Source organism: Triturus cristatus, chromosome 2_2 (genome assembly GCF_964204655.1).
Source record: "Triturus cristatus chromosome 2_2, aTriCri1.1, whole genome shotgun sequence".
Classification (NCBI taxonomy): Eukaryota; Metazoa; Chordata; class Amphibia; order Caudata; family Salamandridae; genus Triturus; species Triturus cristatus.
Window position 1 is genome coordinate 950238306 of NC_140582.1, and position 16188 is coordinate 950254493.

At 45.0% G+C, this 16188-nt stretch overlaps 1 protein-coding gene across 5 annotated transcripts in view; it reads right to left on the reverse strand.

Moving 5' to 3' along the window:
* The window catches only part of SLIT2 (slit guidance ligand 2), a 689918-nt gene that overhangs the window by 319134 nt on the left and 354596 nt on the right, over window positions 1-16188 (reverse strand). The gene's annotated exons all lie outside the window — the stretch shown is intronic.

Consider the following 16188-nt stretch of genomic DNA (forward strand, 5'->3'; position numbering starts at 1 on the left):
TTGAGATTATATAGGTATGTCTTCCCTGGCCCATAATCTCCCCTCATTTAACACTGAAAATAAGTCAAATGGTGTCATCATGCCATACTCCAAAGCTAAACAAGCGAGAACTGTGTAGCACTATGCCGGTGCTGACTAGGGCATAGGGGGTCTACTCACAAAGGTATTTTGTAGTAGTACTATTGTAGGACACATTTATGTACTTTTATCGGGGTCACTGGAATGATGCAGCAGAGAGGGCAAAATTATGCGGCAGAGTTGAGTAAAATATGCAGTAAGAAAAGGCAAATTATGCGACATAATGTGGCACATTTTATAATAGCATTGCTTCCTTATTTCATCATTTTTAAACTTGGTACCACTGTCTGAGCATTGGTTGTATCTATTTGCACCATTTTAATTCCCAAATATAGCAACAAGCAACAAAAAGGTGACCAGTCCAGCTTTGCAAAGGGCCTTTCACTGCGCGGCAACACGTCGCTGGATTTTTAGTAACTTTTGAACTAGAAATAATTTTCTTGTTAAAATCTGCAGATTATGCGCCAGATGATGGATTATGTGGCAAATGCAGCAAATCTATAATCATGCAAAAATCAACACAGCCGCATAATCAGATATTTCCAGTGGCCCTGACTTTTATATGCTCTTGTGAAGTAGCCCCACACATATAAAATTGGAACATTTAATAACTATCATATACCATTAGTTGTATTGTTTTGTGTAAGAAAAGGGTTATTAGTTGTGCAGGATGTGAGTCCTGTGCAAGTAATAGGTCCACAAATGTGTCCTCCTGGGAACCAAGTACCTCATTGTAGCACTTGATGCTCTTAGGGTAGCAGAGCAGCCAAAGGCCTACTCAGGGAGGGTGGTGTGGGTAGTAATTTCCTTTTGCTGGCATGCAATATCACTGAATAAACGATTGCCTAGTCAGTGGTTTTTCTTTGAAAAAGGAAAAGTACATTCATTACACACACACTACTAAATACTACACAATAGTTTACGAATACATACATCAGGCAGATTGAGAAATTACTTTGCTGACACCATTATTACACATTTGACCCCCTAAAGGGTCATGACCCCCATAGTCACAATATCTCCCACCTATACCAGATAGAACATCACAGTATAAGGGGGTTTCATTATATACAAATCAGGCCTATTTGCTTTGACAAGGGATAATCACATTGAAATATAACACGAGCCTACTGGCTTTATCAAGAGGCCCTCACAGCAATATAAAAGGCAAGCCTGTTGGCTCTGTCAAGGGATCACCACGTTATAGAAACAATAACCACACATTAAAAATCACCATCATATCCCTGGCATCAGTAAACACAATCATTATTGATACTAAAAGCATTGCAATGTTTATCATAGATCATGGTCAGCAATATATTTTAACTAAAGCATTGAAAATCAATATAACATGTGTCCAAGTCTTTCTTTTACCACTTCAGGTCACACAGAATGCAGCCATAAGACCAACCCCAAGGGGTTCCTGTGATTCTAAGGCAGTGCAAAAGCCCCAACTCTGGAGTGCTTTATAAACAATTGAAAAGTTTCCTGGAGCCATTCATTCAATGACCATGAGACATATGGCTAGTTTTCAAATCACTTCTAGGGGGCCTGCTCCATTCTCTGAAGGCCCGCAACAGTGGAAAATAACGTTGGTTGTGCCTCTACCTCTTCTTGGGGCACCACAGGGGAAATAAATATGAAAAGCCCTTGCAGGGCAGTATAGGGAGCTCTTAGTCCCAAAACAGTAAATATTATAAAAGTGGGTACTCCCGCTGTGCGGCTTTGCCACACGTGTTTTCATTTGTTTTGCTTTTTTTAGAAGTAGTGGTGCCCCGGTCCCATCTGGGACACCCTGCGTCTAAGTGGAGCATTAGGGGTTGTGGGAGGACCCCCAAAGCCTCAGCCAACCTGAACGCTTCCAGTGCGCTGTCCTCCAGCGCTCAGGAGCTGGCATTTGGTTTCTGCTCCCACCATGCGAGAGCAGCTGAGCATGTTGGTTCTGGGCCATGGTCATCTTATAAGCTCCAGGGAAGGATTCTTGGGACCCTGTCATACAATTTCTGGGCTTGCCACCATGTGACCAACATATCTTTTGTATCAGTCCCTGGGGGATGGGGTCCCCGGGGCTAAACAAGCATATGGTGAGGGGACCCTATACATGCCCATCTCCACAATAATTAAATAAAATGGCGCCCTCTCTGTTAGAAATCTTAGGATTTTCCACAAAGCGCCATGCACTCCGTTTCTTCTCAAACGTTAAAATCTTTCATGCTGCATCACCAGGGCCCTTTGGGAAATTTTAAAGATCTTATGTTGTGTAGTTTCCACTTTCCAATAGGAACTGTACATTTGTTGGGCAACATAAACATTGTGATTGTGCCAGGTTGATTCCAAGCACCCCCGTAGGATATGTTGTCCTATAGGCCAGCTAGCTCATCGTGCCACCATGAGCAACTCTAAACCTAGACAAGTAGCAAATGGTTTTGGCAATTACCGAACATGACAACCCTGACTCCCAGGAATGGTGGTAACAGATCCAGAACCCTTCTGCTCAGTCACTCGTGCTCTTTCTCGTAGAAATATACACGTAATACACACTGGCTTTTTCAATATTTATTGAACCATTGTGATTCTTGTATAGAATATATGTGCTGCAATGATCAATAGACAGAAGCAGATAAAAGTAATTAGCAGTATAATGATAGTGAACAAACGAAATAGTTCCACCGTCTTGCTAAAACAATGTAAATATGCACGTCTATAACACAGCGTATAAATATAGATATACATATATCGTACTCCTACTATGCGTTGTCTAACCTAGGAGCCTAGGGTGTGTGTGTGTGTTTTACCAAAAATCCCCTATTGGACGATCTAACCCCCATTGCCTGAAGGGAAAGTATGTAGGTCCCCATCTTGGTCACAGGTTGGACATCCCTCTTCCCAGAGGGATCAGCAAGCAGCAAGGCTGAGGATTCAGCATGCAGTGACCTTGCAATGACAGTAAGTGCTCCTCTGCCCCAACTTGGAAATGCTTGTTTATTTATAACAAAAAATAAATTGCTCCTGAGCCAAGACCTTAGTCAGACTCCATTGTTTATGATCTATTGATAGCTGCATCGCCTTATGGATGAATAACAACCACATTTGCTCAAGGTATATTTGAACCTTGTACAACATGTTCAAGGTGTTGTGATAGCGTTCTTACGAAGTGGAATGTGTAAGCAAATGTAGTTCATGGAAACTAATCCTGCACTGTCACGGACGCAAATGTGTGTCAAAAGTCTTTAAGTGAACAAGAAGGCAAATTAGGAAGACATGTGCTTGTTACAATGGCAGCGTTTCTCCCCGGGCCTAACTGAGCCACATTAAACTTAGGCTCCTTTTACTCCTGGTGGTAATCTCTAGCCACAAGGAGCATTTCCAGCAGGCCTCCTCTACCCAAAAGGGGCACACTTTGTGGGGAGCTGGTTTCACTGGCTCCCTGAACCAGCTTTCTTCTTTGCCTGGCTTCCGGTCCGCCTCTCCTGTTGGGGCTCAGAGGTCCAGGTCTTTTTCCAACTGGTCCTCAGAGTATGTAAGACAGCCAGCATAACTGGTAATGAAGAGACCCATCTAGTCATGTGGGTCAGTTGCAAAGTTTTTAGACTATCAGGGAACAAAGTGACTTGTCAGTCCAGCTGTCCATGGTATTGCTGCCATTGCCGTCCTGGTGTCGTGTTCACGGAGCTTGCCGGTGCTCCCGCTAACACACACACAGAAACGATCGGAAGACTCACTTCCGTGTGGAGGTTGAGTCCCGGTCTAGTCTTTCACCAAAGACGAAAGGTCAGGAAAAACACTTCCGGGGGAAACGCATAAACATCGCGTTTTCCCGCCGGTTCAATGCTTCGAATTCTTGGAAGTTCCCCGAGTCGTGAGGATTGTCCCGGAGCCAAGCAACGTCGGACACGAGCGGATTCTCTTCCTGCTGTAGAGACGCTGGAGGGCTTTTCATCCCTACGCTGGAAACGAGTCGAGGTATCATTCCTACACCGAACCTTGAGCCTTGCAAACGCAGGAGCGTTGCGGGGTTTGTCTTTTGTTTACACCGTGCTGGAGCGCTTTATAGTTATTTTGTTAGCACCGCGCTGGAAGCGCTTTCTAGTTATTTTGTTAGCACCGCGCTGGGAGCGCTTTCTAGTTATTTTTGTTTGCACCGCGCAGGAGCGCTGAGGGGTCCTCGTGATTAATACAGCACCAGAGCGCGTGTCAGTTCCTACTTGCTTTCCTTGCGGTGGAGCGCGATTCCAGGAGTGTTTACTTTGGGGTTTTTGGTAAATCATGCAGTGCCCCATCGCGCATGCGCGCTGAAGTGGGACAGGGTACCACAGTGTTGAAGCAGCGTGCATCAGGACGTGTGTCTTCCAGGGGTGCCTCTGTTGTTGTCAAGCAGTTTGTTCTACTATACGCGCAGGAGCGCTTCCCCTTGGTTTACTGAGGAGCTTGTAGTACAGCACCTCGCTTAGACGCTACTTCAACTGGCTGCAAATGGACTGAAACCCGTGGTCTGCACAGCACTGGTGAGTCTTCAGAATTGGGGACACGGGTTTTTCTGTGTGTGGATTACGGGTTGTATAACGAGTAGGAGTCCCTTACTGAACTGGGTCTTTTCCTGTTTTCCAGTTGACTTCAAGATACCCAACACACCACCTCCTACCTTCTTTCTGGCTCCCTTCCCTGCGTCCATCTCATCCCTGCTGGGTCTTACTGTCCACGAGGGTCAGGTGGGTACAGGGGCGGGCGCTCTTGTCGTCTCTGCGGAATCGCTCCACAAGCAGAGGTAAGCCTTGTGGGGTACTTGACACCTGGTCCAGGGCCGGCTCGCTTTCAGGCTCTGGGGTTGCTATTTTTATACCCAGTGCCAGCCTGTGGGAGGGGCTCACCTTTACCGACCCACAGTGTCGGCTGGTGATATTTGAAAGTGGTGAGGCATAAAATAATTTTCGTACTGCACTGTGGCTAGCGAGCATAGCGAGCGACCCCAAACAACCTACAGGGTGTTCGGGGGGGTTTCTCCCCCTGAGAACATTTTGAAAAAAGAGTGGACACATGTTGCATTTTCAAGCAAATTTGAGGTCACAGAAACCCCTCTCGACTAATTTGCAAATGTCCACTTTCACCTCACCAATGTTAATACCAATGAGTGGCTAAACAAAGTACTGCGCCTGACCTGCACAATGACGCGGTCAGACCAGGCATCCTATCTTTCGGGGTTTTATTGCCCCCATAAGAACAAAGTTTCAAGTACTCAGTGATAAAGGCCTACCAGAAATGCTCCATCTTCTACAGATGGGTGTCTCATAAAGTAATCAGAAAAACTCCACCTTGTGACTAACACAACTGAACATGTTGGTATTGTTACTAATTGCAACCGAACCACACTGTCAGCTGCATCAACCAAAACTACCTGTTTATAGGCAAAAACACAAACTAGGACACCCCAAACACACCCCAAATCTCACAAATATACTACACAACCCCACCTATTAGCTCCATCACCCAAAACTACATGTTTATAGGCAAAAATCCAAACTATTCACTTTCCGAAACACCCCAACACCTCCATTGGATAACATTGCAAACCGGACTTTCACGAAAAACGCTATTTTCTGTACTACTTCGATCATCTTCAAACTTGGTGGGACAATAGTTCCCGCGATTCCCAACAACCTCACCAAGTCACATCTCAACCGATCTACTGGAAGTGGTACGACTTTTCATTCAAACATACCCCACCCCCCAACATTGAAATACACCCATAAATCAACCAAATCTGGCCAAAATCGACATACATTGGCCAAGGGAAATCACAGCAGAAGAGAGACCATTTAGATTAGTTTTTTTAAACTAATCCCCTTTGCGCTCCTACGGACACCTTGGTGTGTGAGGTGTGAAGCTGCAGGCTTGTTTTCTTTTTACACAGTTTACCTGACCTCGCGCCCTCTTCCGTGGGTGCTAATTGTATCCGGAGTGTGCAGCATTTCACAGGGGACACTGAGTGGATCTGTCCCTGCTGCAAGGCGCACACATACAGCATATGGTAAACAAAATACAAATAGCTCTTTTTCTTTTCCGTATACTACGAAATTATATGCAGGTACCTCTTACCCTCTTGCCGCCACACTCCTGTTTAAGCCAGTACGCCGCCAGTCGGGAACTTGTCCCGATAGAAGCCCAGACCTTTTGGTGTTAGTCAGGCCTACGGCTGCCTCGAGAGACCACAGTCAGTGGCAAGTCAACCGAGCCTACATGAGCCGCAGCAGCAGTAAATCCAGACGCTGCTCTCAATCCTGGAGCTGCTCTCTACGAGTAGAGAGCAGCGCCAGGGTTGGTTTGAGCAGGCAAAGTCGCCGCTCATTTTTTGCCTACTGGGGACAGCTATTTAGGCCAGACCCCACTCACCGATACTGTTTCTGCTGAAAAGCCACTGGGCGCATGTTGGGTTCCTGGCCAGATAAACGCAGCCGGCCAAACCCAACATGCGCACTGCCGTCGTGCCACAGACAGCTGCTGAGCCGCACAGTCTGCACTCATTATTTCCTGCCAGTGCGCGCCGCTCTTCACTGTCAAGTCATGTGACGCCGCCGCGCGAGAGCGCTGGTTTAAATTATTTATTAATTTATAGAAGATTTTCAACTTTCAAACTTTTAAATATGTACTTATTTAAAAGTTTGAACATTGAAAATGGTACAATAATTAGAAGTGAGGCAATGCCCACCGCCCTAACGCAAAACTCACCACTGCCTACCCATAAAACTGGTTCTGGTAAGTTCCTCCCTTTTCACTGCGTTTGGCTCCAGCCTAGATAGTGAAACAAAGGTTGGGGCAGGCCTGGTGTCAGGTTCCTTCATGCGTGCTGGGGCATATTCCATAGAAGTGTGAGCACAGCTCCTCCTCAGCTTTCCTGTCAGGAAGACCCACTCCCCTCTACACCAAGGCTTCTTTGTGCACTATCCGGCCCCAAAACACATTTCGCAGTGGGAGAGCCGTCACCAGCCTAGGCAATTGGCCACTCACAGAAAGGCCCAAAAATCTTTAGGCAGGGAGATTCCAACTTTCTAAAAGTGGCATTTCAAGAATAATAATATAAAATCTTAATTTTCCATTTCCATTGAAGAGGATTTTAAATTACGAGTAAAATGAATTTAAAAAAGTAAGTATTTCTCTTGCTGCTACCAATACAAATTTAGCATTTAATAAATGTGCCAATGTAGTTCAGTGATTTCCTTTTGAAGCAACTAGTGTTGCTACAATGAAAACCTACTTTTTGGAGATATTTCACTGTAAGGACATGTTCAAAATTAATTTCTACATGTGCTACTTTTAAATACCATGCACCCCACTTTTAAGGGCAATAAGGCCTACTTACGGGTGACTTATTAGTATCTCTTTGCAAGGTTTAAGCCTGTCAGAAGGGATTACATTGACATGTCGAAATTGCAGTTTAAAACTGCCACAGGGAGGTTACCTGTGTGTAGCTACCACTCTGCTCACACTGCAGCCTCTCAGACGCATCCAGTCCAGTGCCACTTACCCTAGTTGCATTGCAGCAGCCCTTTCTTAAAAGGCAGACACTGGTGGTACACATGCAGAGTCCAATTACCATGCAATTACCGGGAGTGAGACTCAGATCGTGAAACCCACAGTAAAGCGTCTAGATACCTTCGAGGGTGGTTAGCTGCGCTTTACAAATCCCGATTGATTGAAAGGTCCAAAAACCAGGTGATAAAAGCAGAATAATCCTGATGTACTAAATGGGTGGAACCCATTTACAACAAATTGAATTGCCGTATTTATATAGCCCTTACTACCCCTATGTGGGGGCACTGCTGTGTCCTCTTACACTTTTTAATAGTAAGGAGTTGGATGTTTTGGGTCAATTCATTAAGGCAAGTAAGAGTATGTAAAAGAGGGCTACTATGGTACTACTTCCATACTCAAATGTTTTTTAATGATGTTATTCAAATGTTTTCAAATACATTTACGTGCAGTGAAATATGTCTGAGAGTAGATTTTAACACTTACATATTTTAAACACATTTGTAACATTAACATCAACCTTGTGCCTGGGAGTGAAAAGAGATTATGCATGGTATTGTACATTGAATGTGCAGGACTCTTATAAGTTTTGTGTTCCTAGGGAACAGCCAGACATCCTTCTTGTTGGAGATAGCGCTCGCTAATATATAGTCTCACCGATGTATGGTATAGTGTTTATAGTGTTATACTGTCTTATGGTCCCTCACAATGCAGGTTCATCTCTTGGGAATATAAGGCCCTTGATTAATTCTTGCCATAACTCCCAATGTTCTGGTAACTTCTCATCTGTTCTCATCACTAATTTCATTCTGACATCTTCTGCCACACACCATTCTCCTGTATCTTCTAGTCAACAGTCCACATCTGGAATGTTAGGCCCAAACCAGTGTATTGCTACTCGTCTTCTAGCTAATAACAGTGCCAGACCTATAAACTTACTTTATGGAAATGTTTGTCTAGCAGGGCCCTATGCCAACAGGTATGTTTGAGGACAAGCCTGAATTGCCATGTGCAGACGTTGGCTGTATATTTTCGCCAGTTTGACATGTTACCTCATGCTGCGTGCACTTAGGACACAGTGAGCTTTTTGCATGATCCAAATTATGACACATCGTAGGTGTGAGATATGTTCTATGTACATAAGTGATTGTGTGCTACTAGATGCCTGGCTAATGAGTGTGTGTGGTCCCTCCCACTGTTTGCCTTGTAAGGGCTCGCCACCATCTGCTTCTCACTGCTGCATAGCGGGCAGCGGCGGGTGAGTATGTCTGCACGTAGTGCCTGATATGTGGGAGTAAATACTCCCGTAGCTTTGTCCAACTGCAGAATGTACACTAGCATAGAGCTCCGAGGCTCGTCCTCACCACTCTCCCTTCTCCTCCCCCCGCCTGTCTCCATTCCCATCACCCACTCCTCTTAGTCTGTCTCTTACACTGTTTCGATCTGCTTCTCCCACTGCCTTATTGTGTTCACTCTCTTTAATTGTCCATTTCCATACATCGCCCTCTTCTCTCTCTCTCTCTCACACACACACGCGTTCTCTCGCTCTCTTTTTGTCCCCTCTCCCATCCAACCTGGCCTACTCCTTTCCGCCTCCCTCTTCCATGGCTTTTATTGACTTTTCTATGTCCTCTTGTTTACTACGCGTTTGAAACATATATAAAAGTAATTAAGCAACGTGTTATACTTTAGCAAATGTCAAATATTGCCTCCCACCCCTGCTGAGACCCTCAGTGGCAGGCGGGGGTAAAAAAGCCGCACGGACTACGAAATTGTAATCGGAGAGTTTTACGCCTCGGACAGGTAGGTGCATTCTTTTTACTGTGAACGGTATTGTTTTGTGTAAACCTCTATGAGCGCTCTCACACTGTCTGGCCTTTGACACGTGACAATCTACCTTCCATTTGCAAGACAGACTTCTGCCTTTTCAGCGGCTTAAAGATGGGCGATCGCACCTTTCTTTTCAAAAAGGAGAAGAAACATATTTTGTTAAAATGAATTTGCGGCCACATGTACGACATTGTCCGAAGTCGCAAAAGGACTGGCTTACCACCTACTTGTAGTAGGCAGTAAATTGCGATTTCTTTGCGACTGCATTCCGGTTTAAAAAAAATCATACATGCCCCTGCATCTCCCTATTAGGAAAGGACGCCCTTGGCAGGCCCTTTCCTAATAGCGACTAGCAAACCTGATTTTGCGAGTCGGTAACAGATTACTGACTCACAAAATAGGGTTGACACATGCTACAACCCTTTTTAGCAGTCTCAAATGGCCCTAATCTCTGTTTGCGACTGCTAAAAACAGTCATACGTGCGACCCTTAGAACCTTGCACAACTAACATCTCGTCTCTAGATGCACCCAAGTATTTTTTCTACCTCATCACAGAGGAGTGTCCAGTTTAGGCCCAGAAAGAACGGCAGGATCATTACCAGATTTTTAGGTTATTCACAAAAAATACAATTACTTATAATGGCTCCAAATGGAACTCATTGACATGGAAGTGGTTACCCTAAACACCTGGCATGCATCTGGCTCTCCATGGCCTATTTTGCATCAGTAGTTAGCATGTTGGTTTCACATGTTTTCAATAATGCTTTAAAGGACAATACAAAAAAAAAAACCTTTATAGGCAAAGGAATAAAAAAGAAAAAAAGAACTAAGTGATGTTTTAAAACCAAAATAGCCCCCATTCTTTCCTGCATTAATTAAAAGGGACGTTTCCTGCGTGTTACTTGTATTTTAGACTCAGTGCAACCCCATACTTTTGACTGATATACGACTGATATAGGACATCTCATGTAGATACACCAAAGTGCTGCAGTGCGGCATCTATATCCCTTTCTGCACAGACGTTCCACCGGAAAAGCTTCCTCCCTTTCTGTTTTTTCTCGCCCTTTAGAATCATTATTTTGTGAGGTTGAATAAATGTTCATGCCAGAGCATCCTGAATAGAGGCCAAGTACATGGAAATGTAAAACTGCCAACATTGCTTGCCTCTTGGTTTCACCTCTCCTAAGGTTTGTCAAACAATATTATGAGTTAGTTCAAGTTTCCAACTGCATAATAAATAATGTGGAAAGTTATTTTTAAAGATAAAGGGAACTGAGGAATTTTGCATTTGCATATGAGATCTGCTCTAAAGGAAATTATGTTCTTATGTGTGGATCTGTTGCCAATGTAGCTGGTCTGGCGGTAGACGGTGGGTAACATCACAAATTGCAATGCACTTTTCCAAAAATATCCGGCATGGGGACTGTAAAATATCCTTAAGCATAAATGGTTGCATGTGTGTGCAGTGCTGGAAACCTGCAAATATCTGATTCCCAAGGGGAGTGCTGGAATTAAGTGAGACCTTTTAAAAAGTCCAAAATTTACTCCAACCCCAGGCACAGGCCTACAGGTGTAAATTTACAACTTTTTTTGTGAATCTGGCCCTTTGAATCAATTTTCTTTCCCTCATACAGTTAGTCAAGTGCAACTTTCCCTCAAATGGGACTAGAACAAGGTCGCCCACAAGCACTAATAGGAAACTGTTGTACCTGGTCGAAGAAGGATTGATACATCTCAGAACAAGTACAAAGGGGAACAAGTAACGGATAAGGAAAATCACAATTTGCTCACGTGCAAATGTCCTATTGAAAATGAAATTCCTCAAAGAAGTGTACTCAAAGCATATTGTGGTAAATGCAGATAGTAGCCATTTTGTATTGTATTGTATTAAGCACTTGTAAAGCGCACTGTCGCCCAAAGGGTATCCTGGCGCTGTTGAACATGTGCCCAAGTCAGCCGTGGATGGACAGACGGCCATGAGCAGACTGATCGAAGCGAGCCAATTATGAGAAAATTCCTTCTCTGGGAAAGAGCCAGGCTTGATTTTTTTCCTAAATGTCATCAAATCCTCTGACTGTCTTCTATTGGTGGGGAGTGTATTCCAAAGCTTTGCTGCCGCAATGCTGAAAGCTCTCCCACCTGATGTTATCTTTCTGAATTTGGGCACCTTAACCAAATTGGCCAAAGATGAGCGTAAACTCCGGGTGGGGACATACTATGCAAATTTGTGCTGCATGGGTTTGGGTCCAACACCATGCAGAGCTTTGAACACAAGGCAGAGGGATTTAAACTTTATCCTTTCTGACACTGGGAGCCAATGTAGCTCTGCCAGCGCTTGTGATGCGGATGAATATCTTGGTCTTGCTAAAGCCATTTTGGCGGCTATCGACTGAACCCTCTGCAGTCTCTCAATTAACCTCTTCAGTGCCCATGACGAGCTGGACTCGTCATGGGCCGCGGTTGCGCTGTGCCCATGACGAGTCCAGCTCGTCATAAACCCCGCCCGCTAATGTAACGGCCGGCACAGGGCGGGGAAAGGGCGTGGCACTGAAGGGGTTAAGTACTTTGGAGACTCTAGCAGCAGTGCGTTACATTAGTCTAGTCTACTCAAGATAACGCTTCTAACTACCAGTGCTCTGACCTGTGAGGGTAGCATCGGTAGGATCTTTCGGAGCGCCCTGATGAGAGCAAAACAGCAACCAGCAGTTTTGTTGATCTGGGTTTCAAGGCTCAGTTTGTCATCGAATATCACTCCTAAATTACGCAACGTCTCTGAAGATCTTAAAGGAGTATTGGTCGGTATAGGCCAGAAATCGTCTGGTAGTAGACGAGGAACTTTACCTGCTGCGCAGCACAAGATCTCTGTTTTGTCTGCATTAAATTGAAGAGAGCTTTCTCTCAGCCAGCCAGAGGCATCCTTCATGCAGGTGTGGAAATCTTCCAGTGAGGTGAAATGGTCCCCCTCCAATGACAAGATGAGCTGCGCCTCATCTGCGTAATTAAGAAGGCTAACGTTATGAGCTTTAATGTCAGCCAGCAATGGTCTCAAATATATGTTAAATAATATTGGGCTGATAGCCGATCTCTGAGGACACCGTATGGGTTGTTAGTGAACTTAGATTGAAACGGTGAGAGAGCCACTGCCTGTCGTCTCTTGGAGAGGTATGATTGAAACCATTTCTATGCTGTACTCACTATCCCTACGTCCTTGAGCCTGGCCAGAAGTATCTCATGGTTAACCGTGTCGAAAGCGGCGGACAGGTCAAGCAGAATCAGTATTGCTGACTGACCACTGTCCGTCCGCATTCGAAGGTCATCCAACACGGTTACCAGAGCAGTCTCCGTTCCATGCCCTCGACTAAAGCCAAATTGCACGTCCTCCAGTATATCGTTAGTTTCCAAAAACTGGGAGAGTGCTTTACTGATCACCTGCTCTATGATCTTTATTGGGTAGGGCAGCAGGGAGATAGGTCTATAATTCTTAGGGCAGCCTGGATCCAGTGTTGCTTTTTTCAGCGAAGGTGTCACTACCGCTTGTTTCCATCAGTCTGGTACTGACCCGCTGGACAGTGATTGAATATAGATTTGTCTGGTAATTGGAAATAGCTCTGAGCTCAGCTCTTTCCATATTCTATGTGGCAATGGATCTAACAGCGAGCCTGAGGAGATACCTAGTGCTATTCTGGCAAAATCCTCCACCGAAGGGGTTTCAAAATGATCTAAGAAATTGGGGTTTTCCCCCATACTTTCTCTTTCCTTTTCCTGAGGTACTTTTATTGCCTCTACCTTGCGATTTCCCTCGGTGTATGGACTACTTGGCCCAAAGCCCTCGAGAATAAGGGTGATCTTTTCCTCGAAAAAGGTCGCAAGGTTGTTTCAAATATCCTGTGAAGGCTGCATTTTATTTTTGGTGCACTCTGGATTGGCAATGTCCCCTATTTTAAAGATGCTTCTGGCACTATATGAGGACCTTAAAATCAGGTCTGCAAAGTACTCTGCTTTTGTTCTGCCAATTTCTCTTTTATAGTGAGCTATTGCCTCTTTCCAGGTGGTTTTGTCCTCCTCTGAATATCCCTTTCTCCATTTTCTCTCTGCTGACTAACAACTCATCTTTAGAGTTCGGAGTATTTCATTGTACCATGGTGCGGAAGGTCTGCCCTTTTTCTTATAATTCTTTAGAGGAGCAACCAGGTCTAGTCTAGTAATTATATGTTCGCAGAAGGTCTCATAATTTTCCTCTACCTGCCTATCTCCATCAAATATTTCCTTCACAGGAAATACCGGGGAAAGCTTTGCTTTTTGCAGCAATCCCTTTCAGTCCCTAACTTGGCATTTCTTTGAGCCAGTGATACTGGGATTGTTCTTTTTCGGGTTATGTACCTGGAATTTTATCAGGTGGTGGTCACACCACTCCACCAACATGGTCTCTGTCCTTCCCATGGCTTGTTCTACTGCAAAGATTAGGTCCAGTGTGGTCCCCCCCCCCCTTATGCGTGGGTTCAGTGACTTGTTGTATTAAATTGAGGTTCTTACAGGAGTTGATAAGACTATTATAGTTTGAGTACAGACTCCCGTTACACCATAGGTTAAAATCCCCCACGATATATAATCTGGAATGGGTAAATGCCATATTAGTGAACACGTCAGTAATTGCCTGCAGCTGTGCATTGTTAACTGCTCCAGGAGGTCTATAGCACAGTATTCCCATCAGCAATTGTCCCTTGTGGTCTTTTAGTGAGAATCCCAACATTTCTATGCCATCCGCTTCGTCAACATTTATGGGCGCGAAATCCCACATCTCCTTAAAAATAATCCGAACCCCTCCTCCCCTCCCTTTGGGTCGTGGCTTGTGGAATACTTTGTATCCTGACGGACAGGCTAATCCCGGCTCCAGGTCTGATCCTGGATGTGTCCATGTCTCGGTCATAAATAGGACATCTAGATCATGTGTTTCCAATAGTAGTTGGATCTGTATCCAGTGTTTGGACAGGGATCTGACGTTAAGCAGACCGCACACCAGGATGTCTCTACTATCCAAATTTGGCTTTGTCCGGCTGTCTCTACATGTCTAGGCGTCCCCTCTCGCCCTCCTGTTTCCTCTAGATCCTGCGGCTCCTTACTTGTGTGGCAAAGTCTCCTTTCCTCCACCTCTTTTCTCTCCAAACGGGCAGCATGGCTGGCGCTGTGCGCGGTGAGTGCGTGGACGTGCGCAGACGGGCTTGCCTTTGGCGCGCCGGCGGCGCGTCCGCTGAGCGCGGTCGCGCTGAGGCCATGCTTTTGACGCCCCAGTCCCTCCACATCTAGAGTGCTAACCGGAAGTTCCTGAGAGCTACCAGCGCTCACTGTAAGTGAGGGGGACTGTACCGAGCCCCAGGGGGAAAGAGTTTTTCGCTGCTGCTTTCCAGTTAGTAAGCAAATAACAATTTTGAAAAAATAGACGCTAGTGCAAAATCCCAATGTACTCAAAATCAGCGCTATTAAACAATTAGACAATTTTTAAAAATATTTAAAAGAGAGGCGTCAGCGCGGCAGAAAGGTCTGTGTGTGCGAGTGTGATCAAATTCGAGAGAGCTGTCACTCTGTGTGCGCTGCGGCCATGCTTTTGAAGCCCCAGTCCCTCCGCATCTAGAGCGCTAACCGGAAGTTCCTGAGAGCTACCGGTGCTCACCGGAAGTGAGGAGCACTGTACCGAGCCCCAGGGGGAAAGAGCGTTTTCCGCTGCTGCTTTCCAGTTAGTAAGCAAATGACAATTTTGAAAAAATAGACGCTAGTGCGGAATCCCAATATACTAAAAATCTGCGCTATTAAACAATTACACAATTTTAAAAAATATTTAAAAGAGAGGCGTCAGCGCGGCAGAAAGGTCTGTGCGTGCAAGTGTGATCTTGTTCTTTTTGATAACATTTTGCATCTAAGCTTAGCAAAATCAGAGTTTACAAATGAGTGTCTGATAGCAAAACTAAATAATCTTGATATAATCCCTGCCCACATTCCACAATCTTGGCCATGACCTTACTTTTACTGTAGTCAACACCGTTAGATAGATGCTACTGCCTTTGAATATTTTGCATATTGACATATTTATTAGCTTTCCTCACCATTTATCTTCTGCCACACACCTTGTTTTTGAGAAGACTGCCTTTGATGGCATGCCATAGCCTCTTCAACCCATCACTAACATTCCTACTCTTTTCTCATTGAGGATTATCTTTGCCTGACATGAAGCAGCTGTTTAATCCTCGCCTAATAAAGTGTAACCACATTTCTAGTTTTGGCATACACTTAAATTGTGTCAATCCATTAGATAAAATCTGTTTGAGGTCTGAATTTACATAGAGAATCATGGTCCGATCAAAGTCCATACTGGCTTTACAGACAGAAGACTATGGGGCACATTACAATGGCGGTCAGACGAGTGTCTAACTGCCATCTCTGCAAGTAGATGACTATACGAGAAAGTGTTGGTGTTCTCATCCATCCTAACATGATATGACCGCCGTGCAGGTAGTCGTAAAATGCCTTTTTCTACTGCTGCTTCTGTTGTGGCCCGGAAAAGACACTTTACAAACATTCATGCACCGTGTGCCAGGCACCGTGTGGTGCTTGGAACATGGTGCATGGACGTGTGGAGGGCACCACATGTGCCCCCCCCTGGACACTTGGCAGTGGCCAACGGAGGATGGGGGCCCTGATTGGGGCCCCCAAAGTCCATTTCTGTCTGCCTTTTCAAGGCGGTTGGACTGCCATGAAAAGGC